The sequence below is a fragment of the Gopherus flavomarginatus genome, chromosome 6 (assembly GCF_025201925.1).
Source record: "Gopherus flavomarginatus isolate rGopFla2 chromosome 6, rGopFla2.mat.asm, whole genome shotgun sequence".
Classification (NCBI taxonomy): Eukaryota; Metazoa; Chordata; order Testudines; family Testudinidae; genus Gopherus; species Gopherus flavomarginatus.
In genome coordinates this window covers 110,035,757-110,063,098 of record NC_066622.1, presented here as the reverse complement: position 1 = coordinate 110,063,098, position 27,342 = coordinate 110,035,757, and the positions used below count along the sequence as shown (strand labels likewise).

The 27,342-nt window shown below is 42.1% G+C and overlaps 1 long non-coding RNA gene across 1 annotated transcript; it reads left to right on the top strand.

Annotated features, from left to right (window-relative positions):
* The first annotated feature begins 23,357 nt into the window (after positions 1-23,357).
* On the top strand, positions 23,358-26,471 carry LOC127054107 (uncharacterized). The gene is made up of 3 exons (XR_007775184.1): positions 23,358-23,521; positions 25,026-25,243; positions 26,384-26,471. It is a non-coding gene; the product is annotated as an uncharacterized LOC127054107 (long non-coding RNA).
* Positions 26,472-27,342: the final 871 nt, after the last annotated feature.

Here is a 27,342-nt window from a genome sequence, read left to right as displayed (position 1 = left end):
AGCTGTGAGAGCTCAGGAAAATCTGCCTGCTCAGCAAACTTCAGTTTTTGTTTGCTTAAAAACCAGGAAAAATATTGCTTCTACTCCTACAAGCCTAAGGAGAACTTAACTAAAGACAATGGAAGAAATAAAAACGGCTGGTTCTAGGGGAGCAAGCAGGTATTTTGGGGCTCCTGCATGTCACTATTTAATAAAGAAAGAAACCAAATTCAGGAGCTAGATAGATCCCTGGAAAAGCTTGGATTTTAAAATAAGAACGGCCATGCCAGGTCAGACCAAAGGTCCATCTAGCCCAGTATCTGTCTACCGAGTTTAAGAGTTTTTAAAATAACAAAATTTGGCAACTGTCAGTAATTTGCTGTGATTTATAATTTCTATAAAGGATGAAGACTCTAATCTGCTGCTGTTCCACTGCTTAAAGTTGGATAACTTTGTATATATTTTTCCTTTCTGACAATCTGGGGTCCCTTGAAAATCATTTGGGAGGGCAAATGTCCCCTTTTGCTCCCCTGGTAGCACTGGGCCTGATTAAAAATAGACAAAATTAGGACAGTTTGGATTGTGCCTGTGTAACATTGACAGACCCTACGTGTTGGCTGGCAGGATGGAACCAGGGCACTCTGGAGTTAGATGCATGAGCCTTTACTGCATGAGCTAAAAGCTTCATGCCCATTAGCAAAGGCTGTAGTGTAAGGTTCATTAATCTCTCTTGAAATGGTCTCTGTGCCACTAGATGGGATAGAACACCACACCCAGCAGGCGTGTGCGTTACACCTGCATGAACTAGAGCAGCCGGAGAAGAGTGAGAAGAAAAACAGGTTTCTTAACATGCTTGAGCAAAGTTTGCTGAGGGCTCTCTCCCTAGTAAATCAGCCTCTGCAGCAGAATGATATAAAATTGGAAGAGCAGGGGTGCACATCCAGGTCTCTATATGGGATATATAGATTGCTGCATAGAGGCATTAGCTCACAGGCACTCATCTCACTCCACAACAGGCTGAGTGTCTGAGGCATAGCCAGTAGTACTCCCACTTCTATTCACCTTGACTGTCGGCCAGTACCAGATTCTTTGTCATTCGTTACAGCTGGGCAGAAGACTGTTTTGGCTATGTCTAGACATAACTGAATCTCAACCTATGTGTTTCATTGTAATGCCTGCTGTGCAGAGTCTTTCATGGTTTTACTTTTTCAGAGAAGCTGAGCGAGAGAGAGAGCCCAGTCTGAGCATTATGTTGCACATTTTCTCACCTTTCCAAGGCAGTGATCTTGGCCAATCCAAGCAGCATTATGAAGTTTTCTGGAAAATCATATTCTCCAGCTGCCACCCCACTTTCTGTTCATATACCATGGACCGGATCCTGGAATCCCATACTCCCATGGGGTTAGGCTGTGATATACTCTCAGCCCCGAATAGGGTTCAGTACAAAGCCAATTGGTTCAGGGGAGCTATGTGAGAAATTGTGACTGGTGTGCACCATCCATGTGACAGGTTCTGCTCCATCTATGAGGATGGGGTTGACTTGTTCCCCCAAGTGCTCCTGTTCTGTGAGTATAGGAGCACAGGAGATGGGGCTAATCTGATCCATGAAGTGAGTCCTGAAAGTTTTCACACTGGAGTACGACTCCCTCAGCTAGATTGCGGGTAAAATTCTGGCTTAATTGAAATCAATAGCAGAATTCCCTTTGACTTTAGTGGGGCTAGGATTTCAGTGGTGCTGGAACAATTTTTGGAATGGGGGTGCTGAGCTGCACCCCTCTTGCCCCTGTCCGTGCCCCTCACCACTCCCTAGCTGGGGCCAGGATCAGGGCCATGTCTCCAAGAGGGGGGGATGCAGACAGGGGTAAGGTGGCAGAGACTGGGGCCACAGCTAGGAGTAGGTGCGAAGCCCCAGGTGTTGGGCTGGCAGCAGAATCCCTGGGCGTGAGGCTGTCAGCTGGGCAGGACCTTGGGGCCAGTAGCAGAGCCCCCAAGGCTGACAGCTGAGCAGGATCCTGGCTGGCAGCGGAAACCGCAGCCATGGGGCCGGTGTCCAGGACCCCAGGTGGCAGGGGTTTGGGACCGGCAGCTGGGACCCTTGGGTCGGCAGTGGAGCCTCCAGCGCTAATGGCTGAGCAGGACACCGAGCCAGCAGTGGAGACCCCGGGTGTGGGGCTGGTGGCTGGGACCCTGGGCAGCAGGGGTCAGAGCCAGCAGCTGGGATGCCGTGCACAAAACCTGGGGGTGCTGCAGCACCCCCTGCACTTATACTTCCCACGCTTACGTAGGATTTCAAGTCTAGATCTTAGTTCTTTAGACTCTAGATTTCATTTCACTGAGGCCTGGTCTACATCTAAAAATTAGACTGATCTAGGTGCATCACTCAGGGCTATGAAAAATGTCATGCCCTCTGCACCATAGTTAGGTTACCCCCGACCCCTGGTGTAGATGCAGCTCACTTCTCGAATAAGTGGATTAACTACAGTGATGGAAAAAACTCTTCCTTTAATGCTGAAAGTGTCTCCCATGATCCTGTGGCATAGCCCTCAGCTGGTGAAGATGAAGGGAAAATGAGTCAGCCCTGATGGTACTGCCATTAATTTTTTCAGGATGGAAATTGGAAATAATTGCATCTTTTTTTTTTCTTCCCTTTTTCTGGACAGCTGAAAACATACACCAATACACTCATATTAGGTATCCAGTTTCTAAGACAACCTTCCAGATAATATAAAAACACACGTCATTTTCATATGTAGGTGGAAGACATAGCTCTTTCACTGCAGCAAGTTATGAATGTTGAATTAAATAGAAATCTCTTGCCTGTTGGATGTTGAATACAGATATAAGACAATAAAGTATATCTTAAGGGAAATAAATGCATTTTAAATATGCTCCTCTTATATATTTTCCCATGTGTGCAGAGATGAGCCCTTGATTGACTGATCATTGACTAACAATATAATCATGTCTCCTCCTTCCAGAACCTCCCACAGACACACACAAAAGCAATAGGAAGCCAGTCCTACATGCCTGGCACACCCCAATTTCCCAATCACTTAACAGGAGTGTAGGCACACAAAGAGCACACTATCAGACTCCCAGGGTCCTTATCTCACATCTTGACCAGTGTTTCCTCTAATTTCTCCCACACATGAATTTTGTTATGTGCACCAATATGGAGGTAATGTGTGACACATCACCTCCAATTGGTGCACATAACAAAATTCATGGGGTGGGGGTGGGGTTGAAGGGTTTGGAGTGTAGGAGTTTGGAGGGGGCTCAGGGCTGGGCAGAGGGTTGGGGTGCAGGGGGTGAGGACTCCAGCGGGAGGTGCAAGCACTGGAGTGAGGCCAGGAATGAGGGGTTTGGGGTGCAGGCTGCCCTGGGCTATAGCAGGGAGAGAGGACTCCCCCCAGCTCTCTCCCCACCATGGCAACTCTGTGGCTGGGGCTTCAGGATAGACACCTCTCCACCAGCTGCAGCATGTCTGGGCTGGGGCTGAGTTGGGGCTGCCCCTCCCTCAGCGGTGGCAGGTCTGGAGCTGAGTTGGGTCTGGGAGAAGGTCTCCCCAGCCATGGCAGGGCTGGGCCAGGGCTGGGTTCAGGCCACCCCCTCCCTCGTCAGGTCCGAGGCTGAGCTGAGACCCCCCCTTTCCCTGGCCATGGCAGGTTGGAGGTTAGGCTGCAGCAGTTTCCAGCTGAGCGGGTTCCCTGAGTGCCTCTGCAGTGCTTAATAGGCTGCTGCATGGCCATGCAGCTTACAGGGAACTTAGATCTGGACTCCTGTTGTCTCCTGCTCTCTGGCCTTCCCAACACCCATCTCAGTCCCTTCAGTTCATACATAATGCCAGGGCCGCCCGGGGGGGGGCAAGAGGGGCAATTTGCCCCAGGCCCCGGGCTCCGCAGGGGCCCCCACGAGAGTTTTTCTGGGCCCCTGGAGCAAGGTCCTTCACTTGCTCCGGGGGGCCAGGAAAACTCTTGCAGGGCTGGGCCCCAGAGCTTCTTCCGCTCCTGGTCTTTGCCGGCGGGGGGGACCTTCCGCTCTGGGGGGAAGAACCCCTGTCAGCGAATTACCGCCGAAGCGGGACCTGCCGTCGAAGTGCAACCCGGTCTTTGGTGGTAATTTGGCAGTGGGGGGCTCTTCCGTTCCAGGATCCGCCGCCAAAGTGCCCCGAAGACCCGCGGCAGGGGTCCCCCGCCACCGAATTACCACCGAAGAGCGGGCTGCACTTCGGCGGCAGGTCCCACTTCGGCGGTAATTCGCCAGCGGAGGGCCCCCGCCACGGGTCTTCGGGGCCCTTCGGCGGCAGGCCCCCCGCCACCAAACCGGGCCGGCTCTAGACATTTCACCACGTGGGGGGCACCCTGCTGCTTGCCGGTCCCGCGGCTCCGGTGGACCTCCCGCAGGCATGCCTGCGGATGCTCCACCAGAGCCGCAGGACCAGCGGACCCTCCGCAGGCACGCCTGTGGGAGGTCCACCGGAGCTGCCTGCTACCGACGGCCCCAGGCCCCTGGAATCCTCTGGATGGCCCTGCATAATGCAGCTGCTAATGTCATTCTTGCTCATCATTCTGGCCACATTACATTCTTATTTGAATCCTTCCTCTGGATCCTCCTTAACAATAGCCAACTCAAGCATTTTTGTCCTACCTTTTAAGAGCCTTCACAATACTACTTCTCCCAGTCTTGTCTCTTATTATGTTGTACTGCTTTTCCTTGCCCCTTTTCACTGCCATTGATGCCAGTCTTGAATGTTCACTTCTCTCGCAAAAGCCTCTGTGCTTTCCTACACATTTCCCTTTGTGTATGGAACAACCCTCATATGTCTAATTCTTCTCCTTCAAATCCCTCCATAAGATGCAGATACAAGAAATCAGCAACTGGAGACAGCTGATATTGTTAATTTCTTTTTACCAGTAAATAATGGTTCAAATTTGGAAGCAGCAACTTGTGTTTCTAGCAGGGGCGGCTCCAGGCCCCAGCATGCCAAGCGTGTGCTTGGGGCGGCATGCCACAGCAGGTGCTCTGCCGGTGCCGCGGGGGTGGCCGGTAGGGTGCCTTTGGCAGCATGCCTGCAGGAGGTCCGCTGGTCCTGCGGCTTATGGACCTCCTGCAGGCACGGCTGCAGGAGATCCGCTGAAGCCGCAGGACCAGCGGACCTCCCGCAGGCAAGCTGCTGAATGCAGCCTGCCTGCCGTGCTTGGGGCGGCAAAATGCCTAGAGCGGCCCCTGGTTTCTAGGTAGCCTGTGCAACCAGTTGATCTTACTGCTACCATATTTGCCCTCTTTCCTGTATTCCTGTCCATTGTTTATTATGTTTGCTTATGATGCCTTGTTTCAGTTTATATGGTTACCTTTTGGGGTTTGGGCTTGTCTTCCTATATGCTTGTACAGCACTAGCATAGTAGGGTCCTGGTCCTGTTTGGGTCTCTGAGGACTGCAATGTAAATAATAATAATATTACCACAGAACAAGGTGGAAGAGAAACTCCCCAGATTTCGCTGTGAAAGAGCAAGTTCATTTTCTTACTTGGTGCTTCTCTTTCTTGCAACTTTTCCCACTGTAACAGGAACACCTCAACAGTCAGATTGCAGAGTTCCTTCTGCTTTTCTGTGTACAAACACATGGCGTTTTCCCACAAATATTTTTAAAGATTTCTGTATGTTTCCACATTTCGTGTTACAATTGTACGCTTAGAAATCAGTTTAGGTCACTTTCGTCATGGATGGTTTTCATGTGCCAATTGTCCTATGAAATTGTAATCTTTGTAATCTCAACACCAAGACCTGAGTCCTAGTTCTCCACTGGTTTGCACCGTGTGTAGTCACTTGCACATCCGCAGACTGCAAGCAGGTGCGGAATGAAACTATTCTGCTTTGGTAGCACATCACACACACTTTCAATAGGTGTAAATGACTGCACAACCTGCAAGGCAGTTAAGAAACTAGCTCTCTCTATCACAGTCAAATCACTTGTCCGCTCATTTCCTCATCAAATAGAATATCTAATACATTGTACTTAGCATATGTTTATTGCTTTCTGTCTTTATATATCTAAATGAATCTGTGTACACCTTAGATGGCACTGACAAAAAACAACAATAAAACAGAACAAAAATACCCACGCATTTTGGGCCTTGGAGTCTCCTCTTTCCCCTACTATAACTTCAACCCCCTTCCATTTTTTATAAGCCTCTTAAAAACTAAACGAACAGCATTGGAATGGGGTTTACCCCTCACTTGCTGTGAAAAGGTTAAGATGAACCTGAGAAGCCCATGAACCAGACTGGGTATACCTGAGGGTTGGCCAGGCCTAATTAAAGATAAAGCCCAGCTGGAGGGGAAGGAAGGAGAGGAAGCTGTTTTTGTTTGTTTGTTTTGTTTCCTCATAAAGAGCTGGGTGAGCTCAGTTGGAGCAGGGAGACCCACAGGAAAGTTCCCTCTCTCTGGCAAGCAACCTGAAAGAAGGTTGAGAATGAGAGAGTGCAAACAGGCTTCTGCAGGAGTGAGCAGGAAGCATGACTAGATACAGGGACCCTGAGGAGCTGTAGCCAACCTGAACCCCTGTGTGAGGGGAGGAGTGTTGGGGTTGATGAAAGCATGGAAACCTATGGCTAGGCAGGACAGACTAGAGCAGCAGGGGCATGCCTGTGTGAGATGGCTGCCAGCTGAGTCCAGCCAGGCTGAAGGTTTGCTTATGTACACATTACATTAGGACTCTGGTAAAGGACTCTGTAAAGCAGCCTGGCTGGAAGGCTGTGGCAGGAGTAGGCTGACGGGCAATGTGTGTAAGTGTGTGGGTGCACATGTGACCACAAGGAGATGTATTGGGGCAGCAACTTTGCTACAAGCATAATAATATTGTGTCAGAGGCAATATTTCCACTCAAATGTTAACAGTTCAATAAAAGTTCCACTAGTCAGACAGAATTCTCATCACATTTATTTTCTTTCTTTGAAATAATTAACCTTAATCACCAAACAGAAGTGGGCTCAATCTGACTAAAATGTAAACATATGAAGGAATTTTTGTGGTTCTTAATTGTTACAATTCCTCCCAAGCACCCTAAGGCATTAAATTGGGCTGAATTCCCCAGTGATGTAAATTATTCACCAGATGTGCCACGTGGCAAAAAGTTGCTTTCTTCTAACATTGAAGAAGGAACTTCATTAAAATAAGGAAAACAATATTACCCCTAAAGCTCCTCTGCATTTCTCTTTGCTTCACAGCAGTGCATCTGCCTACTCTCTTCCTGATACAATTTTAAAGAGACATTTTCACAGTATGCAAGTTAGAAACTGGATGTAAGTCTCAAAGGAATCTAACTTTCATTAATTTGGAATTCATTAGTAGTACAAAAGGAGCATCACTCCTCTCAGGGCCAGCCTACACACAGTTTTTTGTACCACTCTGACTATATTGGTTGAGAAACTCACACATTTACAGGAATAAGTTGTACCCAGACATAGACTTTGATATTAGTCTTGAGAGTTATTCTGCTTTAATCAGTTTAGAAACAGTTAGAAATATACTTAAAATGGTACATCTCCAAAGCCTAGATGCAGTTACACCAGTATGAAGGTGTATATCTCTGTAAAGCTTATCACTGTAAATGTGTTAGTTTCTAAACCAAAACAGTAATTTAAAAACTGGGTAGAAAACCCTTTAATTCTAATCAGATAAGAGGGAGTGTAGGTGGAAAAGGGGTGTGGTGATTCAAAATAAGGTGTTCCAGGAGTGTCCAGGGGAAGACATAGTAGGGAAATTCATTGGTGGTGCAAGCAGTTGACTGGTGTGACATTGCACTTCATGCCATTTTATGAACATATTCTAGTGAGTGTGAATATAATGTAACTGGAATATGCTTCAAGCAAAAGGTCTCTTGTAACGTATCATTACAAATCTTATTATCTACTGACTGTGTTCATCCTATTTGTATAAATGTATCATTCTTGTATCTGAAACTAGAAATATGAAACAGAACTTTGAGATCCTATTGTAATTATGCAAAGTGTGGGCCACTAATGGTGGTTTGGAATCTTGATGGCTCCCATCAACTAGGACAATTGGTTGTAAATGGCTCTGTTTACTTGCGAGACTTCCTGTGAGTCAGGCCAGGAAGAATGAAGGCCTGGGGCTCTCACAGGACATGTGACCATGTCACCTGGTACTGGAATCCATCTTAAACCTGGTGCTTTTCCATTTAGAAGGAGGGGTGGGGACCTAGAGAGACAAAGATTTCCACCATGTGCCAAAGCTATCTAAGTGGGTGGAACAGAACAAAGAAGGCTGCAGTCATGAAAAATACCCTAGCTACCACCTGAGCTGGAACAAGGACTGTACCGGGGAAAGGATTGGGCCCAGACTAGGAGGGAGTCTAGTCTGTGAATGAAGCTTGTTGGAACATCTCTGAGGGTGAGATTTATCTGCATTTAGTTTCCTAATGTATTAGGCTTAGACTTGTGTGTTTTTGTTTTATTTTGCTTGGTAATTTACTTTGCTCTGTCTGTTATTACTTGGAACCACTTAAATCCTACTTTTTATACTTAATAAAATCACTTTTTGCTTATTATTGAACTCAGAGTTAATGACTAATACCTGGGGGAGCAAATAGCTGTGCATATCTCTCTATCAGTGTTATAGAGGGCAGACAATTTATGAGTTTACCCTATATAAGCTTTATAGGGAGTAAAATGGATTTTTTTAGGGTTTGGGTAGCATTGGGAACTGGGTATATGGGTGCTAGAGACAGGAGCACTTTCTAAGCCGTCTTCAGTTAAGTCTGCAGCTTTGGGGGGATGTGGTTCAGACCTGGGTCTGTGTTTGTAGCAGGCTAGCGTGTCTGGCTCAACAAGACAGGGTACTGAAGTCCCTAGATGGCAGGGAAAACGGGCTTAGAGGTAGTCTCAGCACATCAAGTGGCTGTCCCATGGGGGTTTCTGTAACCCAACCTGTCACAAATAGTATCTAACAGGATAAAGTAACTCTTCTCCTCCCCACACACTTTTTAATGAGTTGTACCAAGATTATGGGAAACATCCTTACTACTCCTGGCAGAATAAAGAAGGTACCATATGAGATTCCACCTTTGTGGGCGAGGAGCTGTTGGAACAACGAGCATTTCAACATGATAATATATGTTTTAAACACTAAATAGCCTTTTTATAAAACTTACATAATGCATGTTTAATATCATTATAAGAATCTTATTTTATAAGATGCATGTTCATATATAACTGAAGGAATGTTTAACATTATAATTTTTAGCATGGATTTTATCCAATAATTGTCTTAATATGCTGGAAAAACAATCTGTATAATATTTTTAGATCAGGTTAATATGTAAATATTCTACTATTGATGTATTGTACAAAATATATGGTTCCATAGAAATTTTTTTCAATAATAGTCCTTTATATTTAAAGTATTATAAAGGTTTTTATTTTGTAATATTTAAAATATGATTTTAATATCCCCAAATATTTGTAACATTAGTTGATACCTACTAAAATTTTGTTTAGTTTTCCCATATGAGGACTGTAAGCAAGTATTATTCCCACTTTGTGTTTCTCTAATATAGTTCTTCTTTTTGACTGCTCATGGAGGGCCCTTCCAGATGTTCAAGAAAAAGAAGGTGCTGAGATGTGCTCTTTGGTACTCAGATCACACTCCCTCTTTCTTAGTGTTTCTGGTGCTCAAGCAAAGGCATGGGGGACAAATCCCTTTGGAATTTGGGAAGAGATTATAGTGTAATGACTCCATTTTTGAACACTACACTCTGATTCAGCAGCTCCTTTAACTTCTGTATGTGGGGTGGTTTGAATTTCCCAGTGGTGTGAGTTTTGGCAAATGTGTACAGTAACTGTTAATAGTGAAGCCTAGTAGACGTTAGGAGGCGGCATAAGTTTAATCTGCAGTGTGACATTTAATAGACAAAGGATATTGAGCTCACAGGGTAAAGTCTGCAAGATCAAGTGTAGGCATAGAAGGGCTTATTCTTCATGGCTCACCCCTTGGGAAATAGCTTGTAGCAGCTTCTGTGCAAATTCATTGTAGAAAAGTTGAAATTGGAAAGCTGTGTGATTAACTAGTGAAAGATCAGGCTTCCCAACCTGGTATGGATGACTATGGTACATCCAGCTCCATACAGTAAGGACTCCTCCTGAATAGGGGGCTGTGCTGAGCTCCACTGGAGAGCAAAGTTCCAGAAGAAGCTTTGCTGCTGTTAAGCAAGTTCAGCTTCAGCTAGGGCATCTATTCAGATAATCAGTGTGCTCTGCTTGGGACTGTGGGGTGGAGTTCAGCCACTTCCCCTTTCTACCTCTCCCCACCACCAAAAACCTTGCAGAGAGGCTTGTGCATGGTGCAGCAATGAAGGGGAGGGTGCCAAGGGGACAGGATGGGGCAGAAAGGGACACTTGCATCCCACTCACTGAAGTAGAGGAGGTGATGTAACCCAGGTGTTTTATGTTTGATTATCTACAGTGAAGTCAGTGCAGAAAGGATCAGAGAGACATGACCCTCACCCCCACAGAGCTTACATTCATATGAATCCATTACAGTGTTGCCAACTCGCATGATATTTGGTACTTTTCTTAGAGCTCCAGCTCCTGTCCTTGTGTGAGAATCTCAGCTTTCATTTAAAATAAAAATTAAAAAAGAAAAATTTTAACCCTCTTCCTTGCAGAGGAAAGTTTGCAAATGCTTCAAAAGCCAAAGGACAATTAAAAAGAACTCAAGAAATATTTTTAAATCTTATGATTCTAGGGGGCCTGGAGTCATAATTTTCCTGCCCTTGGGGTTAATAATACTGATGTAGCTACAAGGGTCTGCCTAGGCAGATACAGTGACAGGATCAGGGCTATTTTAGATTATCTATTTCTGACTCATAAACACCCAGTAGAAGTCAGCCTTAATATAGCACACTCTTAAAACAAACAAGCAAGCAAAACCATATGGCTTTCTTTGCTAGAGTATCATTGAAATGTGTCATGAAAAGAGTACATTTTGCTGTGTGATTTGGAGGAGGACAAAATGTTTATTTGGCATGAATACAATGTGATTTTAATAGTAAGATTATTTTTTATTCATGCTGCTGTATTAATTTCTGGTCTCCAGTGTTCTTCAGATCCACTCATGTGGAGTTTGCAAGCACAACAATACAAACATTTTTGTTTCTGTTTTAGCAACAGTGAAATGTCATAAGATGGCACAATGAAAGATTTTACAATATTTCTTTAACTACACACTATATGGCATGGCTCAGGTTAAATACACCAAGTCAAAGATGGAATAGAAGGCCACTGTGTTTGTATGCAATACTGTTAAGAAGGACATAGTACAATAATTCTATTTTATTAGGATATGCTTTCTGAGATTTAAGACTAAAAGGTACTAGATGAATTGCAACACTGACTGCACACAAGAAATTCTGTAGCCAGAGCACCAGCGTGGAAGGGATGCTTTTCTACAGTAATGCTGCAGATGAAAGCAAGCTCAAAGTAGGAATGTATTGTTTGCTCCATTCTACCTTTATTCTGTTTTGTAATATATTTTTCATTATTATTTTATTTATATCGTCATACAATGAAATTGCTAACATGGGACCATTCTTAAGACAGCAGCATTTAAATGTCATGACTCTTTATTGTTCAGGTTTTCTGAGTGACAATGTTGTTATAATTTTGGGGATGTTAGTGTCCAATGTACACATTTAATGTACTGTACACACTGCTTTGGATGCACTTCCTTTGCCTTCATCTTCCTGCCCTATGTTTTTACTGGTCAGGTGCCTCCAGGCTGTGCTTCATTTTTGTTTTTTACTTCCAGTCCATTAAAAAAAGGGCTGATGTCTCACTCATGCAACATGAAGATAGACAATCACATCTTGGAATTGTGCAATTCACCCAGTAGCTTGCCCCAAAAATAGAAGAGCAAAGCTATTCTGAAGATAATGGAGAGCCAATAGATTGTCAAGAAAGAGCTGCACTGGCAATGGTGAAAGCAAGGAAGGTGGTGGAGCCACCAAGAATGAGACAAGAACTAGGATACTTTGTAACAAAAGGAATTAGTGGATTATTCATTGGAGGTACGTGGAATCTTACAGGATTGAGACATTAGCTATGACTTGACTTCCTTCAAAGGAATAAGGGGCCCACCATAGTTCACAGTTGCCTATTATTAGGGTATTTCCTTTTTCTGAAAGGAAGTAATGACCAATGTAAAATCCTTAATACTGCTCCTATTGAAATCAATGGGGTTTTGCTCTGGATTTCAGTGGGACCCCGCTCAGACCTTTCATTTGTAATTAAATCTCAGTCTTTATTGATCTTTATTGTTAATATTGTAACACTCTAACATGTCATATGGAGAACCGTGCTGTAATTAGGGTCACCAGATGTCCCAATATTATCAGGACCATCCTGATATTCGGGGCTTTGTCTTATATACAAAACTATACTCCCCCTACCCTCCTGAAAAAAAAAATAAGTGTCCCAGTTTTTCACAACTGCTATCTGGTCAGCCTAGCTGTATTGTATATCTTTAATTATTTTAAGACCCTGAGCTAAATTCATCCCCGATTAATGCCAAATAATATGTCATCTAAATAATTTTAACACTCTTCCTATGTGAACAAGTGGTTGGATTGAAAACTTTACAATAAATTGGAATATAAGTACAATTTTCATGTGTCTCCTTAATACTGTTAATATCACAGATTTAAATGAAGCAGGGTTTCATGCCTACCATCTAGATGACATTCATTAATTCCAGGGTCCTTGTCATTCCGAATCAAGTTCAGTGCTGAAACCCCAGAGCTCAAGAAAAGCAAGGTGACTGTCTTGTTAGAAAAATCGCTCGGGGCATGAGAGTGATGATCAACCTTTGAAGGGCAGCCTAGTTCCTCAGAGAATCTAGAAGAGTATCATGCTTAGGGCCTTACCGAACTTCTTCAGGAATTAGCCACAAATGTGCCTTTGCAAGCTTCATAGCCAATGTAAACATCTTTCTAAGAGCTGATCAGAGCTTTCAAATCAAAACATGACAAGATCTCTTAGTGCAGTTCTTGATAGAGAGTGACAGCTTCATGTTATTTGATTATTCTGCTGAAGGTATTAGTTGACAAGCACACAGGGTAGAATCTGCTACCAAGGCAGAGCTTAGAAGCAATCCTGTTAAGTTTTATGAGGCATCTTCAGGCTGCTTAACCTTTTGTAGGATATTTAGGGTGGGCACGGGGGAAAGAGGCTTACATTTATCATCCAATGCACTTATATGGACATTACCTTGGGGAAGCAAGGGAAGGTATGGATGCAACTGGCAGGGCTATGACCCATATTATTGTCCATACTAATGTTGTAGAATCTATTAACATTAAGCATCTAGGTCAAGGGCAACATTTTCAAAAATCAATGAGAGCAGCTCAGTGTTCAGCACCTTTTGGAAAATACGCTATTTAGATGCCTACATATAGATTGAGGAGCCTGGCATTAGCTTTGAAAATCTTTGCCAGAAGGCCTGAAAAAATTAATATCAGGAATGTGACATTGCTTCTTTTTACTCTAAGAAGCTTTACTGTGATTAATAATACAGAATTAGAGAAAGGTGGAACCATATAGGTCTATATTCTTCACTGTCATTGTGTGTGTGTGTGTGTGTGGGTGTGTGCGGGGGCAAGAGCTGCAATCAATGAGATTGCAAAGTGTGTAAATTAGTGGAGAATTGGTCCACAAATCAGATCGGGCAAACAGTAGTAATGCTCTCCTGAATTGTCCCAAAATTCATCTCTAGACTGTAATTTTTGCTGTTTTGTATTTGGAGATAAATGGAGAGGCCTTGGAAGAGAAATCTTACTTCCATATAATTTTGAGAAATATAAACTTCAATAAATTAGACTATTTCTAAAGATGAAAGCTAGTTAACATGTTTTTCCTGTCCAGCCATTTAAACATTTCCAAGCTAAATACCACATTTCTGTAACTCTTTTCCAAGATCAAGCTTCAGTTCAACTTTCTTCTTGCCTTCTTCTGTAAGAGCCACTGCTGCCTTATTGTCTCTAAAATCCATAGTATGAGTGTTCTTTTTAGCTGCTGTAATCTTGATTATGTGCCAACAAGACTCTTTTAGTGTATGTTAGTATCAGAGAAATATTTCTCTCCTGCCAATGAAAATTTGAAGAGCTAAGTCTAATTCTTCAGATGAACCAATGCAGTTGAAAGAAAACTATAGATGAATTCCAGAAGTGAGACATTGTTTTCAGAGCATTAGATTTCCTTAATGTGTATATATAACCTTACATCCATCTTGGGTTCTAAGTAGAGAGTTGTTTTGTTTTGTGTTTTTGGTGGTGGTGATCTTCCTCACCATTAAACACACAGCTGCATGTACAATTCTTGGGTAAGATCATGGAAACATACTGCTTAATAAATACTTTGTGTAGTAATGATTTTCCTTTATCTCTTTCAAGCAACAGTGAAGAGAGAAACTGCAATGTGCTAAAGAGTTTTCCATTTCATAGGCTTGCTTGCTGTATTACTTAAGGAGATTATTCTATAACCAGAGTGCTACATCAGTTCCTCACATATAATCATGCCTAGGAGATTTGTCTAACTGAATTTTTTTATCAAATTGTGTGTGTCTCTGCCTTTACACTGACCTTCCACAAGAGCTAATCTGTATCAAGTTAAGACAGGGTCCCACAGGGTCAAAAAGAATCTCCTGTGTTTCAGATTGGTTTTGAAAATTACTTGAAAGATAAACATTAAGGACAACATTCTGCAGTAGATTTGGAAGGAGCTAAGCAAATGTTATGTCCTTCAGGTGACTTTTTTTTTTTTTTTTGGGTGGAGGGAATGGGTAGAGAGAGGAAGTTCTTCCAAAAAAAAGTATTGAAACTGACACTTTAGTCAAAACTGAGTTTAAAATAGAGGAACAAGCAAAAAATTATCCCTTTAACATATTGGAATAACTTACTAGAGAAGATCTTATGACTGCTCACAGAAAAAATAGAGTAATTGGCCTGAGTAACCACTTGGTGTCATCTAGGAGCTACAAAATTCAGCTAAAAGGCATTTATAAAACCTTGTCTCTTAAAGAAAGTGATTTAGAGATAACAAGTCCAGAGAGTTTGACACATTTTTATTCTTAAGGGTTTTTTCTTCAGTGCTCTACAAAACTTTGCTAGTTTTTTTTTTTTCCTAGGGTCATGCATCATCTGTTTAAAGAAATTTTCTGACAGAATACTTAAGCTGATCTCTCTTCCTCCTTGACTGAAACAGAGAGCTGCAAATGTCACTAGAAATTGAACCATATTCATCCCTGGTGTGACTGTATTAATTTCAATGGAGTTACATAGAGATTAATTTGACTCAAAGTCTTTCTCAGTATTATACATGAAAACGTGAGATTTTTTTTTATATGTTTGACCATTGGTTTTACTTGTAAGATCATTTATCTGAGTTATGCTGACTTTGCAGTTTGTTTTTTCTGTCAATATCAAAATTTTACACAGACCCTTAAATTGGAATTTAACTCTATTTTTCTGCAGTCCTCAAGAAAGCAGAAAAAGATCCCCTCTGGACCAGAGATTTGTGTTAGCAGAAGTTTCAGTTTTGCTGACAGATACTGACTAGAAGAAAATATACCCTCACCTCTACTGCTGAGCATGGTTCACTCATTGTGAATCAGTCTGAAAAGGGATTGAAATGTGATCCAATCTTGAAAGAAATAAGGGAACTTTTTAAGTTAATCCTGATTCTGTAACACTGAACAACTATGAATAGTGGAGCAAAAATGACTTTAACCCAGCTCTAGAGCAGAATAATTTTTGTCATCCATTATCACTGGTTGTTAATAAGATAAAGGGCGTCAAGCATATCTGTGGGCATTTCGTGAGTCCTTTATAAAAGGATGGGTTCCAGGTTGCAATCTACTATGCCCTTTCAGAAAGGAGAGTCACATTTTTTTGCTACCGGTATGTCACAGGTGGGGCTTTTCCTGTGGAGTCAAGCAGGGCTGGCTCTAGGTTTTTTGCCGCCCCAAGCAAAAACAAACAAACAAACAAAAAAACCCTCCCTGAATGCCGCCCCTGGAATTGTGCCTCCCCAAGCACTCCTTGCCTTAGTCCCCAAGTCATGGCTGCCTCCTTGCAGCAGAATGGCTAACAAATCTCAGAATGTGTGTGTTTAAAGGCACATACATCCTGATAAAACTCAAAAGCAGGTTCATAGTTGCAGCACTTCAGGCAAGGCCCTGACCTGGCCCTGGAGTTCTGGGCTGGCATTCAGCTGCTCTTCCTCTAACCCAGCCTCACCCTGCACTGCCCCTGCAAGGACACAGACATGTCTGTTGGCTCCTGACTGGTCAGTGTTTCCTCTAGCCTCTGAAAGACTCTCTTTAGTAGTGGTCTGAGTGGCTTTTCCTTGAGCAGCAGGGGAAGAGTCAGGGTGCCCTAGTAGGGGACAGAGAAGGCAGATAGACTCTATCACATAGTGCAGAAGTTTTCAAATTGTGGGGCACCCCTTCCGAAGGAATATTTGAATGGATGAACGACAATGCCAGGCAGATCAGACCAGCCATACAAAGTGAGACTTGGGGAGGGACCATCCCCTCCACGCCCGACTCACCTCAGCAGCGCCTCCTCCCCCAAGCCATGGGTCAGTGTCTGATTTCTGCTCCTGGCAGCCTCCATGCCCAGTGCAGGCTCCGCCTCCAGAGACCATCGCACACATCTTTCCTCACCTTGAAAACAGGAGGGGGGAGGGCTCTGCCCTAACGGTGCAGCCTGCCTGCAAGGCAGAAACAGCCATCTGCTGAGGTAATTTAATTTAATTTGAGGTAATTTAATTAAAAGTTGTGTTAAGTCTATGAGTAGGCTGTCAAGCATACTTTTGCATGTGTCTATTTTTGTCTGGGCATGGGGGGGCGCAACCAAAAATTGTAACTCAAACTCGGGGACTCAGCTCAAGAAGTTTGAAAACCACTGACGTAGTGTAATTCCCCCTGCCCAAAATAGTTATGCCAGTACAACAACTTATGTGGATGCAGTTATGCTGGTATAAAGCTGCCTTATACTGGTACAGCTTATTTCTCTTCCAGTATGGGAATAGCTATACTGTTCTAAAGCATCTTTGTACTGATATAACTGTACTCACATTGGGGGTTGTAGAAAATTAAAGCAATACAATTTATGTCCGTAGACAAGTCCTAAAAAGTGGATGTCGGTAGAAGGCATGGAAATCTCAGCTGAACAAAAGCTCTGTTCACCACCGGCAGTTTTACAAACAGCCTTCTGTTTGTATATGTGTGTCTGATGCCTTTATCAAATACAGCCATGATCCAAAGTCGTGCAGGAGAAAGGCAAGACCAAAGCAATTCTGCAAAAAATATACAACTCAGAACTGTGGAATGAAAATGAAGAAGGACTAAATTCCTTTAGAGGAAAGGGAGCGCTTTAATATTTACTCATTGATATAGCATGGCTTAAGCTCTAGTAGAGGAGTCAAATGCTTTATTTGATCATTGTCTACTTTCTTTTGTGAAGGAAATATGGTTTCAAGAATTCTGTCTCATGTGTCAAACTTCACAGGGACTAGATTGATGAAACTTGAAGGAACCTTCAGTGTGCCAGTGACTAAAGCTGGGTATTTTATATGGATGGTGCAAAAATGCTGTCATTTCTCTTCACTCTTTAGATGAATTCCAGCTATGTCTAGTTAAAATACTTCTCACCTGCAAAAACCCCTGGAAACACCTGTTCCTCCTGGAGTGGCATCTCCTACCAGCCTTCCCTACTTCTTGCTGGACCAATTCCTTGTTACCATGCCCCAGGCTCCTTCCCATTGGATTGGCTTCCCCTGGGCTCTTGATTTTCCCTCCTTCATCTGTCCCACTGGGCCATCCTCATGTGGCTACTTCTCTTTGATCCTGGCTCCCCCTCCTGGCAGGCCCACATCATTACCATGTAATGCATAATATTTTTCCACAGCATGTCCATGAAATTGGAGAATATTTGCTGTGAAAAATACTTTGCCTCTGTGTCTATAGGTTCCTGCACCTGAAATATATTTACAACAGGCTGCAAGTTTGGGCTGTTTTGTAATCTGAAACTTTCACAGATTCCACCTTGCATAAAACCTATAAAAAAGAAGAGCATGTACAGAGCATATAAATTAAGAGGAGAACACATTGGGTTTAAATTCAAGGATTTTGCACTTACTTGGTCCATCTCACGAGTATGCTGAGAGACCCATTGTGAAGCACTGTCATTTGTATTTCCATCTTTATGCACAATTTCCCCAAGCAAATATGATCCCAATGGTTTCTAACAGCTGCTCAAGCAAGATAGAGCTGAGACTGAAAGGGTCTAGAGAAGGGTACAGAAAATGGTTAGTGGTGTGGCAGGATAGCCATAGGAACATGGAGTGATTGAAAACACTGGGATAATTTAGTGTGAAAGGTGAATCAGAAGGATTTGATAAAGGGCTTAGTTAGAACTGCTTAGTATCTTCCTTTTAACCCTATCTTAAAATAGAAAACTAAGAGGACAAGATGAAATTAAAGCACATGACATTTTAACAAATATAGGGATTCTTCCCCACCCCCCAGAGTATAATCATTTGGTGGCATTTACTGCTGCAAGAAGTCATTGAGACAAATAAGTCGGTGGCTGGCGTTAAAATCTCTGTTCTAACCCTTCCTCCCCCGAATAGTACTGAACAAATTAATTAGGTGGAATTACAGCATTTTCATTATCTTCTGAAGAATGCTATATTGGCTGCTAGCTGGGAAGAAAACACTGGCCTAGACAGAACTACAATTTGTCTGATCCAGCGCAGAAACTTTTCTGATCTTATGTTTTATTCTAAAAGAGGCTAATTTCATCTGCTGGAAACAAGGTATCTGCTGGAATTGAACCTGATTATTGAGGTTCATGTCCCAAGAAGCACCAGTTAACTGTCCCCTCGTTTCTCTTAGGTAGTTTGTAGAACATCTTTGAGTAGGTCAAATATATCTTAAGAAACAAGGACCACCAATATGAGCAAGGCAAGGTATAAAGCATAAGAAAGAAATTAAATTAAGGGCAAGATTTTTTTAGAAACTGGATTCTCTTTCTGCACCTGCAATTATTTATTGCTTGAATGCCTAAAATGGTGCTGAATATGATTGTACTTGCCCATGCTTCCAGCTCAAAGTGTGCTCAGAACAACTTCAATAGCAGCCATTGCTGACACTCATTGCTAGTATTGTTTTCTGTTTTTGTAATTGGGCCCTAAGGAGGGAGAGTTAAAAGATTATCTACAACCTCTTCTTATCTGGATTCTTGGTCAAAAGAGGATAGAGTAGGGGGTCCTCGCCCATTATGTGTCTTTCTTACAGGCCTGTGGACAATAGAGACAGAGGAAACACCTAGTAACCATGGACAAAAAGCAATTTTCAGTGAAAAAGGTGACAAATGTCCTTTCAGAGCAGATTTTGGGGGCTTTGTAGTGGGTCTGTTTCTTATTAGAGGAGAAAGCAGTGAAACAGACTGGGCTAGTCTACACTGGCAATGCTAAAGTGCTGCTACAGCTGCACTTTAACATGTCTTGTGTGGTCGTGGTGCAGCACTGGGAGAGAGCTCTCCCAGCGCTCTAAAAAAACCACCTCAATGAGGGGTGGAGCTCCCAGCGCTGGGGTACTGTTTATACTGGCGCTTTACAACACTGCAGCTTGCTGCGCTTAGGGGGGTGTTTTTTCACCCCCCTGAGCAAGAAAGTTGCAGCACTGTTAATTGCTAGTGTAGACAAGCCCTCAGGGTATTTTCTCATAATCTATTTTTATTTAGAAGATGCACACAATTCATGCTTACCGACCAGAGATGGAAACAACAGCAAAACTATATACAAAGAATTCCACTTGCAGAAACTCCAGCTAACATTTCATTGGCTTTGTCTTTGTTGAGAGAGAGAGATGTGTGTCCTTAATTTAAAATAGTTAATTTGAGGTAACATCCTAGTAAAGACAATGCAGTTTGTCAAGTATCAGAGGGGTAGCCATGTTAGTCTGGATCTGTAAAAGCAGCAAAGAGTCCTGTGGCCCAATGCAGTTTGTAGTTTTCATGAGTTAGCACAGGTTTAGGCAACCTATGGCACGCGTGCCAAAGATGGCACTCAAGCTGATTTTCATTAAATTAAAATGCAGAGCCCCATGGTTCTGGCCACCGGTCTATGGGGCTCTGCATTTTAATTTAATTTTAAATGAAGCTTCTTAAATATTTTAAAAACCTTATTTACTTTATATACAACAATAGTTTAGTTGTATATTATAGACTTATAGAAAGAGACCTTCTAAAAATGTTAAAATGTATTACTGGCACGCAAAACCTTAAATTAGAGTGAATAAATGAAGACCCAGCACACCACTTCTGAAAGCTTGCCAACCCCAGAGTTAGCAGGTTGAGTCAAAGCCAATGATCTTCATGTCAACCTACACATTTGTGTGAAAATTACAAACTGCCTTATCTAGGATTTTACCTTGAGTTAGTTAACTCATTAGCTAACTTGAGTTAAGAACACAACTTTTTTTTTTAATACAGCGTGGACAAGGCCACTGTAACAAGAAAAGCTGCTCCTAATCTGATCCTTGGTTTCTGTCCTGCAATCAGCCTATTAGCTATTCCACTACACTCTTGCCTGAGGACATCCCTGTTTCAGAGTCACCTGGCTTTTATTAGTCTCAGTAGGAAGCACAGACTAGGTCAGATGCACTTGGGCATCAGCCCTCCTTTTCTGTTGCAGAGCAGATGCATAAAGGAACTTCTCAAAAGGAGTCTGCTATAACTAGTGTCGAGTCTAAGGCCATGGCTACACTGGTGCTTTACAGCGCTGCAACTTTCGCGCTCAGGGGTGTGAAAAAACACCCCCCTGAGCGCTGTAAGATACAGCGCTCTAAAGCCTCAGTGTAATCAGTGCCACAGCTACACCCGTAAGGGATGTGGTTTACGTGCAGCGCTGGGAGAGCTCTCTCCCAGCGCTGGCGCTCCGACCACACTCACACTTCCAGCGCTTTGAAATGTCAAGTGTAGCCATACCCTTAAGGGGCTGTTTGGTTGTGGTGTAGACATTCGGGCTCTAGGAACCTCCCACCTCACAGAGTAATTTACTACTTACACTGCCAGAGTGGTATAAAGAAGCTTTAGTGAAAATGAGAATCTGACCCTTAATGTGGACAGGCTACTAGCTGCCAAGGGCCTTTTAAGGACCAACTTGGTCAGACCTGAGCAGGATTGGATGACACAGTGCTTAACACACTGGCAGCTGCTTATGTGTCTAATCTTAGGTTTTGTATGTATCTGAGAACCTCACAATCTTTAATATATTTACCTTCACCACACCCGTGTGAAAGGGATCTGGGAGTCACAGTGGCTCACAAATTAAATATGAGTCAACAGTGTAACACTGTTGCAAAAAAAAGCAAACATTCTGGAAGGTATTAGCAGGAGTGTTGTAAGCAAGCCACAAGAATGAATTATTCTTCTCTACTCTGCTCTGATTAGGCCTCAGCTGGAGTATTGTGTCCAGTTCTGGGAGCCACATTTCAGGAAAGATGTGGACAAATTGGAGAAAGTCGAGAGAAGAGCAACAAAAATGATTAAAGGTCTAGAAAACGTGATCTTTGAGGAAAGATGGAAAATATTGGATTGTTTAGTTTGGAGACCAGAAGACTGAGGGTGGACATGATAGTTTTCTAGTACATAAAAGGTTGTTAAAAAATGTTCTCGTTAACCTCTGAGAATAGGACAAGAAGCAATGGGCTTAAATGGGTGATTTAGGTTGGACATTAGGAAAAACTTCCTGTCAGGGTTGTTAAAAACACTGGAATAAATTGTGTAGGGAGGTTGCAGAATCTCTGGTATTGGAGATTGGACAAACACCTGTCAGGGATGGTCTAGATAATATTTAGTCCTGTTTTGTGTGCAGGGGACTGGACTAGAAGAGGTCTTCTAGTGCTATGATTCTATGATTGTGGAAAATTTTTGCAAAAGTTTGCTAGTGTAGGAAAGGCTTAAGCTTACCCCCTTTTATGAAGAGTTTTATATCACACAAAAATGCACAATACATAAAAATATTTATATAAAAATTCAACCAGATGCGTTTCATTACTAGCATTGCCATTACAACAAAGATTATTAAAAAAGATTTAAAGTATGTTTTAATTCATCAAATGAAAAAGGTAAAGAAAAGGGCACATTTTTAACTTAGTTAATTTAAGCTTTTGGATGAGTTAAAACAGTTAAAATATACACCGATGTCCTCATTAATACAAATTTGAAATAAGATAAGAATTCCTTAGGTTCTACAAAAGGAGAACGAAGGCAGAAAAATGACAAACTGATATATGAAAAGCAATATATGAGATGTGACTGATAAATTATCTTCTGATATTTTAATGAGTTTCAGTTAAAGAAGATGGCAATATGATGATTTGTTGAGATTTTAATAAAGTAAATTGAAAACTGAAAGGTGATCTGAATGAAAGAATCCTTATGAAGAGTTTGAACATTTAGAGGAACACTAACACACACACATATATAATATAAAATTTGAAAAGCCTACAGAGGTACAATAGCAGCTCTCTGTTCATCTGAACTTTGTTCACAATTCTTAAGACTTCCCCCATTCGGGGAAGAGGGTGGGGCGGGAAAGAAGTGCTCCTGGTACATACTTGTACCAAATATAATTTGATTCCCTTCTTCCAACCCCATGGGTTAAATATTTAAAAGCTAGACTCAGTAAATGCACACACAAACATTTTCACTTGCATTTTTAAGTACTAAAAGCACAAATCTATTTAAACAAATTGGATCTTCATGATTAAGACCCACTTTGCATTTGCCATATAGCTAAATGGTTCAAGCCTGGATATTTTCCAAGAGTAACAATGTTGGACTCTAATGTTGTGTTGTCTGCAATAAAAGAGGAAACGATTTTCTTTTCCTGCATCTTAAGATAGCGACTTTAGAGAAAATGAGGAAGTTATTACCATAGCAGTCTAGGCATTTGTAAAGAAAATACAATTGCTACAGTATTTGTTTGGACTAGTTGAGTGTAACTGAGACATATCTTTAGAGACAAAGAAACTGCATCATATTGTTCAATATCTGAAAATTACTGTGATTTGCTCAGCTCCAAAAGGTAAACAAGACTGGGTTCATTATTGTTATAATCATAGTGGTATTTGGTATTATAAGAAAGCACACTACAGAAGATAATTGATATCCATGTGGTACTGGGGACTCTCTGACACTAATGTTGCTCAGCATAAATTAGGTATACCATCATGTAAGAGAATGTCTGAACTACTCTTTTGTTGTTCTACTACAGTGATGGGGAGATCCTCTCAGGTTAAAAAGATATGTCCAATTCAACTGCTGCCGAAGAAGGTCACTAGCTAAGTAGTTGGTCTGAGATTCCAGAGTCCTGAAGGAAAAGTCTGCTTCCTTTCCCTACAAAATGGTTTGGAAGATGATCCTGTTGTCCTTCAATGACAGGGATACAGTGAATGAGGTATGGATGAACTGAAATATGTCTTTCGTGGGAGGGGGAAAGGATTAGAAATCAACATGCTGTGAGGTACTGAACAATATGCTACATTTTCCAGTGAAAAGAGGAAATCTCTGAAGTTGGGATTGCTTAATATGTGCCCCAGTACCTGTGTTTGGCTCAGGATAGTAATGCAAGTACACAAGCATCCACAAATTCTTGCCTCTCAGGACCTTTTTAAAAAACAAACAAACAGTTCCTCTATGTGAATTGAGTTTGCATTGATTAGTGAAATTTCTTTAATGAAAGCAAACTTGACATCATTTCCATTGATAATAAACCTATTAAAAAGAAGCTAACTTTTGAGACTAATGATTGAGAGTGTTCAAGAAAGTGCCCATGTACTGAATTTAGAATAAGGCTTCCAAGAGATTAATAATTTGGTGCTTAATGCCAAATTGGTGCAACATTGCAAGCTATTTACGTATGTCATAACCACACCTTTGTACATAATTATGTGGAAATGTTTCCTTGTGAATGAATAGCAAAATCTCCAAGAGCCATTAAAATTTCTAATTGCCAAGGAGCTATCTGTTATCAACAAAATAATTTATGCCAAACATCACAAATAATAGCCTTACACAAAATTTGCTTTGACCATTTCACACTTCTGATCTGATCCAAACACCGTTGAAGTCAGTAGAAGCCTTCCTATTGCCTTCTGAAGGCTTTGGATCAGTCTTTACACATTTAAATTCCTTCAGAACACTTGGATGAATATCATTTGGTGACTTGTTGCTGTTCAGTTTATCGTTTTGTTGCAACACCTCCTGGATACTTCAGTCTTAGACAGTCCCTCATCCTAATGAACTGAAAAGAGTAGGTTTGTGATAAATACTCCCAACATTCTCTGTGGTGAAGACTAACAGTGTTGCCAGCTCTTGTGTTTTAAGTACAAGTCTCAAGATAATTGCTTTTAAAGTCCAAGTTGCTGGAATTGGTAAATATATGAGAATCTCTGCTTATGTTTTTTGTTTTTAAGGAAAATATATAGACCTCATTGTTAGAGAAAAATGTGAAAATATAACCTGAGTGTGCCATAAAGGTTTAAATACCAGAAGGCAAATAAAAAGACCCAAATATATTTTTGTTTTTTAAAATCTCATTATTTTTTAAACCAATCTTGATTCTTTGGGGAATGACTCACAATTTGTTTACTGTCTGGGGTAGTAGAAGAGCTCTGTGTGAGCTCAGAAGCTTGTCTCTCTCTCCAACCGAAGTTGAACCAATAAAAGATATTACCTCACCCACCATGTCTCCCTAATATCCTGGGACCAACATGGCTACACCAACACTGCAAACACCTTCATATGAATGCAGATAGATAGATAGATTCTATGCATGGAATGCATTAGCAGAAAATTTGTGTGTGTATGCATTGATTTAGAGTTAGATGGTATTTAACATGAAAGGAGGCAAAATAGAATTGTGATCAATGGGCTAAATCTTGAGGAGGTCCTTTATTCAGTTTTTAGGGGAACTCCTACAGTTTAGGGGAAGAGTTTCAGTCCCTCAGGAACCACACATGGAGCGTCCTTTCTCTGCACTTGAGTGGCAGAAAATGAGGAAGGACTGAGAGGAGGTAGCAGTTGCCTCTACAAAACCATGTCCCCACGTGCCCTGAACTCAGTGAAAGACCGTCCACTTGTGTAAGAAGGTAAAGGAGCTGAGTCCAGCAGTGACAAGGTCAGTGATACTTCCCCCATGACCAGCATTAAATCTGCAGATAAGTATCAGGGTGTCAGTTATTTTTCTGTTCTCCTCCATGTGGGAGGAGGGAAGCGTCATGCTGTCAGAGTCTGAAAGGGCAGGAGTCTTGGAGTTGTGCTCAGAAGCACAAGGTCTCTGCACAGATGGTTCTGTGCCTCTGCAATATTCAATACTATGTATCATTGAACCTTTTCTCATTCTGCAGTGAGAAGAGACATTCCTGTCCTGTCCTTTCCCAGCTTCATAATCCAGGGGGAAACATCTGTATCGAGCCTCAGAAACCCCTCCCTCCACCCCACTACACTCCCCGGTCTCTTCCCATTTTTTTCTCATGGGGGATGAGGGCAATTTTGTCTGTGTTAGGACCTTAGACTTTGGCCCACAGTAAACTGTTGGGAATTAGACATGAATCAGGCTTGTGTATTGACACTAGAGTTTTATTTTATGCTCTGTATTTCAGCACTGGGCATTTCATCCTTCTATGACAAAGTTACATATTTACAGCCAAAGAATTTACTGGATGCAAGACATTCTAGGAAGATACTAAGGGAAAGTAATCTCTACCTTTCCATCACAAAGATGCTAAAAGAACAGTGGACATTTATAATAATGTGCTAGCTACTGTGTTAACTCCATTTGTGCCCTAGTTTGATTTTGTTCTACACAATGTAAACAGTGCTGGTGTAGGCCCATGCATTTGGGGCAAGACAATCTAAATCTACAGCAAGCTTTTCATTTTTGGTATAACTGAATGCAAATGCTGTGCTGGGGGCAATAGAGGCAGATTTGGTATGGTCTCACTGGTACAGCAGTGGATTCAGGCATCCCAGCCAACGACAGGAGAATTCTAGGCTTATGTATGGTGTGTCTCCCCAGATCGGTTTGAGCACGAATACATGTAGCTGTAGTCTGTCTTTTCAAGAAGCTTTTCAGAAGGATGGCCTGGACTCCCATGTACAGGAGATAAACGGCTGTGTGCTTTTGTTGTAAGGGGATATGCAGTATCTGAATAATTTAATTTACTGACCAGAGATTGGCTAAAATTGAACTGCTGCATAAATGAGATTATGCAGATTGGTTCAGGCAGGAAATGTGAAGAAAGTGTCATTTCCCTAGGCCTTCTGAATTGTAATGAGGAGCTGCTTCTCCGGACCAGCATAGTGTGATCATTGACCTAAGGCTGAATTGAGGACATCTGGATTCAGCTATGGTAAGGGCTGTTACTTTATGATGTTAAGAATGCCCCCCAGACTGTGGTATTCCCTGGTGGTAACCATGATCCATATCTTTGTGATTTGATGGTAGTACTGCTGTAACGTGCTATATGCTGGGCAACCTTAGTAAGAGATCTGCTGCCTGCAGCTGGTTCAGAATACAGTGTCTGATTGTCACAGGGGACGATTAACAGAGGTCAGTCTGACTGCTCACTGTCTTGCTATCTAGTTCAGCTGCCTGTTAGCCCAAGTATCAAGGTTAAAGTTTTTAATTTTAATATTTAAAGCTCCAAATGGATTCTATCCCAAGTGTCTTTCTGAACTTCTGATGTCCTGTATTCCATCCCAGCCTCAAAAGTTGGAGAGAAAGACAGCTTTTTGACCTGAGGGCTTTTAGTGATGGACTAAGCATAGGTTGTACTTTTGCCTGTGGAGCTCTAAGTCTGTGGGAATGCTTTCCTTCCAGAGCTGAGAACAATCATATATTTGGTATTTCTAAGAGGTCTATACACCAGCATTCAGAAATGTGAGAACCCCTGCACTGTAACTGTTTAAACTGTTTCTAGATATGCTCTGATTGAAGTGTGCACTTGTGCATTGCACACTGATTGTGTGAACCCTGCTGGTGCTCACTAAAAGTTCTCTAGTGTGCACTGACTCAGTCCTGTTTCAAAGACAGTTGGTGCATGACACACTGGGACAAACTAGAATTTACACCCCCGTTGGTGCGCACTTATGCAGCATGTAGATAAGCCCTTGGCTCAGGCAGAACACCCATTACATTCAGTAGGAGTTTGATGGGCTCCAGAATCTGTCATTTAGTTCATACTGTCTATTTTGATCTACCCATCAACAGGATTC